The sequence below is a fragment of the Anomalospiza imberbis genome, chromosome 21, assembly GCF_031753505.1.
Source record: "Anomalospiza imberbis isolate Cuckoo-Finch-1a 21T00152 chromosome 21, ASM3175350v1, whole genome shotgun sequence".
Taxonomy (NCBI): Eukaryota; Metazoa; Chordata; class Aves; order Passeriformes; family Viduidae; genus Anomalospiza; species Anomalospiza imberbis.
The window spans coordinates 4,261,492-4,265,874 of NC_089701.1; positions in this window are offsets into that span (position 1 = coordinate 4,261,492).

Genomic DNA, 4,383 nt, shown 5'->3' on the forward strand with positions numbered 1-4,383 from the left:
CCGCTGTGTCCTTGTGAGGAGGAATCAACAGCACTGTGGAATCTTGGTCCAAGATCTAGTTAACAGTTACTGGCAATATCACTTGAGTTTTTTTGTATGGAGCTTTTGGAGATCTACGGGGATGAAAGGGGCAGGTAGATCTTTCTAGGTGTTACTGCTGGATTCTTTCCACTGTGCTGATGAAGAACATGCAGCCACTAAAAGGATGGTGAAAAAACAAATTATTTTTTAAGAAAACCTTCCTCACATCATAACATTTCACAATAAAAGTGGAATTATTTCTACTGAGAATTCCTTTGGTTCTCTGTTTTCTGGAGCTTGTGTGTGTCTCAGGAGGTGAAGAGCAGCATTTCACGTGCACTGAGTTTTGTGTGGAGGTTACCTGGGAGCGCAGGTCTCAGGGAATGGAGGAGCTGCAGGGTTGGTACCACTTGGGTGCACGGAGTGGGCCAGGTTGTGCCATTTCCAGGTGTGTTCAGGGACAGCCTGAAGCAGGGAGTGTCCTGCTGTCTCTTGCCACAGCATTGTGGCAGTGGCTTTGCTGGAGCGAGTGAAGCACAGTTTAGCCATCATCTTCAGTTCCATTTTTGCTATTGCAGGGATAATTCCAGCTTTGTCCTTTGAGCCCACTGCCAGGCAGGGCTGTGTGGCCCAGCTCAGGGAGACACCAGTGCCTTACTCTACAAGCACCAGGTGCTGGTTCAGGCTGTAAATGCCAGGAAAACTCTCATCCCTAATGCATCCACGCCCAGAACAAACGTGCTTTACTGCTAGGAGCTGCCTTGGAGGTGTGTGGGGAGGCTTTTATTGCTGGCTGGGCCTGTCCAGCTCATTGTGCTGTGCAGGACTGAGTGTTTCAGTGTAATGGGGAGAATCTGGGAGATCCCTGTGCAGTGAGATCAGCATCTGTGCATTGTTCAGCTTTAGTTATTTGTTATTTCACATTCTGAATCCTTCAGTGACCCCGACTCTTCCTGGCAGCCCCGTGTGCTCTTCTCCAGGTGCCATGACTCTTGCGAGGCTGCTGAGTGACTCTGACCCTAACAGACTGGACATTTCAGTCACTCCCCATCACAGACTCCATGCCCTGTTTGTTATTTCCCTTTATGTTAATAGGAATATTGAAAAACTGTCATCTTCCAAGCCCCTTGGCTCTTGTTGGCAGGGCTGTGCTGCCCTGCCTGCTGTTTGTACTTAGCACATTAAGGGGCTGCTGCTCTGCAAACCCCACAGCTGTGGAAGCCATTTGGACTGTCATGATGCAAATAAAGTGAAGCTGGCAACAAAATGAATGAGGAAATGCTTTTCTGGTTATTAAATGCAATTTGGTCACAAGAATGTTTTTGTGAAACTTTTCTTCTAGTTTTCTTCCTTCTTAGCCTGCATTTCAGAACATGTTCTGAGAGCAGTACTTGCCACGTGCTGGAAGGAATTTTGTCTTAACATTTCATTTATGTTGTACTCTACAATGCCTGTGTTTTTCCATAAATCACCTTTGAGGTGTGTTTAGTGGCTCAAACCTTTTTGCTGGTTTACTAGATTTAGCTGACTTAAGTTGTCAGTCTTCAGCAGTAGATTATTGCTGCCATGTCAGTCTGTATCATTAGTCCTGTATTTGTCAATTAAAAAATGCTTGGGTTATTGCACTTACAACACTTTTCCCTCTTCACAAACTACTCAGAGTAGGTTTGTAGCTTTAGCTTTTTCTACCTGTAACATGGAAAACCAATTCAAAGCACACTTATCACTGACTCAAATCTGCAGTGAGGAACAAACAGATCAGGCACAATTTTTATACATTCTCTGCTGTTCCCAGTGTGTAAGCTGTGAGTAGAGACAGCTGTAGTCATTTATAACTCCTCAGAGCTGGTGGCCCTTGGAAGAGGCTTTTCAGTGGTTACTGAATGTTAAAGTTGGAAAAGTCAGTAAATAAACATACTCAACTTTATGTAAAGCACTTAATTGGAGGTTGTGCCAAAACCCTTTGGAAGAAGCATTATCCAGGTTTTTATAGTGAGGCTTTGAAGCTTGGAGCTAAATTCTCAGTGCAAAGCCAGTCCCCTCTGTGTTCTTGGGAAGGAGGGAAAGTCTTTTGTAAGAGCTGGACTGTGTTTTATTCAGGGGTTTTCAGAGTGTGGAGGTTTTTTTTTGATTTATTCTTTGTACACAAAATAGGCTGTGCAGGAAAGGTGGGGTATAACTGGTTATTCCTTTTTCCTTTAAGGTTTGCTGTAATTGTTTTCCATATCATTGCTCCCACTCATGGTGATGTGAGAGCACGGCAGGTACTTGTTCTAGTCTGTGTTCCTTAACTCTAGGTCACTGTGCCCTGTGCTGTGCTGCTTTCCCAGCTGCTCTGGGCTGTCTGTGGGGCACCAGAGGGAAACCAGCAGTTTTCTCTCTTCATTTTTCAGTTTATTATCTGCTCTGGGAAGTGCAGGAGGGAGGTGTTGGCTCCTTGCTGGGTGGGCCCAAGGTGTGTGGTGCCACTGGATTGTGCTTGGCTTTCCCAAGAGCTGTGCCAGGCTGCTGTGGGGCCGTGGGGGACATCAGCCTCTCCTTCCTGCCAGTCTCTCCACTCACTCCCAGTGCTGCTGGGACTGTGAGTCCTTACAGTGCTGTCTCCTGGGGCAGCTGAGTGCAGCATCTAATTAGCAGCTGGGTCTAATGAGTGGTGCTACAGGAGCTGGGAGCCAGGGGTGCAGGCTGGCAAGGCACTTCCGCTAATCCATGGAATGGGAATTGCCCCCACCCCTGCTACACTCATGGGGGGAAGCACAGAGCGGCCTGGGCTTCCAGAGCAACACAGAACTTGTGACTATATCAGCTGGGGCTAAACAACGTTCCCAGACAACACCTGAAAAAATAACCTGGAACTCCAGTAATCCAGAGCTGGCTTTTGCTTTTTGGCAGTCTCTGAAGCATGGTGAGAAGGCAGAGACCAGAGTAGCCAAAACTGGAGCTGGGCTGTTCATTCACAGCAGCCTCCTGGATGAACAGAACCATGGTCCTAAAACTGCAGGACACTCTCTCCATTGTGCATGAATAAATGATGGATGAAATGACTGCTGGATTGTAAATGGAATTTATAATGTTAATGATATAATACAGTCTCTTGCCACAATGGTTCTCCTTTCTTGTCTTTTTAAGCTGCTTGGAAAGGAGCCCAGTGCCTTATTCTTTCGTGCAAATAAATGTAAGCTAAGCAGCCTTGTACATTGAATATCACTGACATGAGACCTCCTGGCCATATGTACCTGTCTGCTGCTCAGCCCTTGGCTAATTTGCCACCAACTCCCAGGAAAAGCATGATAGAAATGACGGTGGTTTGAGAGCACATTACATCTGGTATTGGGAAAACACAGAAAGCCTAATTTCATAGCCTGGTGCAGCTGTGCAACATTGCCACTGATTTCACTATGGCATGAAGCAAGAACTTCCTTTGCTACAGAGAAGCCCCATCAGTTTCCCCTCTATTTTAACCCCTGGGATGACACAAAGTGGGGTCAGGATGGAGCTACAGAGAATCAGTTTCCCCTCTATTTTAACCCCTGGAGTGACACAGAGTGGGGTCAGGATGGAGCTTTTGGAGCTTGGTATTGTTGCTGGCAGTTATGTGGTGGGTTTAGGCTTTCCTCACACGTTTCACCCTGCAGTGAAACTTGTTACAACACCTCAAGAATCAAAATGCCAAAGGAGCCTTCAGGAGGGTCTGAAGCTTTTCTCTGCATCTCAAATCAGGATGTGATTTTTAGCCATTTTCTGTGTGATCGTGGCCAAACTCTCCAGCTCCCAACCAGAAGGCTGAGAAGATGTGGATATAAAACTCTCCAAAATCCAGCTCTGCTCTTATTTCTGAGCAAGAACATTCAGCTCTTCCTTTATACTTTGTTTTATTTACATTTGAGGCTTCTCATGAAAGCAAATTACAGAGCAGGACAGGGCAGTGAGACCATTTTATTCCCATTAAAAAGTGTTGGTTCTCTCGCTCCTCCAGCCTCTGCAGGGCTCCTCGTGCATCACTTGCAGATGAGATGTCTGCTGCCTCATCTTTAAAAAAACAAATAACATCCCTGGGAACTGCCAATGGAATTCTTTCCTTGCTCCTGTCTCCAGCTCCCAGGAGCTGTAGCTTTAACATTTTACCTGGCAAGTGAGCAAATGTGCATCAGGAAGGTTTTTCTTGCCTTGTTGCTTTTGGTTGTTTAGATTTGTCAGAACTCTGAATAGTTAAAATCAGAGTAGAATTTGAGGTAAACAAGAAAAATCAAAAGCTCTACTTGTGCTGTTTGGAGAGGTCACTTTTTGCAGACAGAAGTGTAATTTAAAAACTTTTCCAAACTAATCAAATGCCCGTGACAGGATGCACGTGGAACCTCTTGA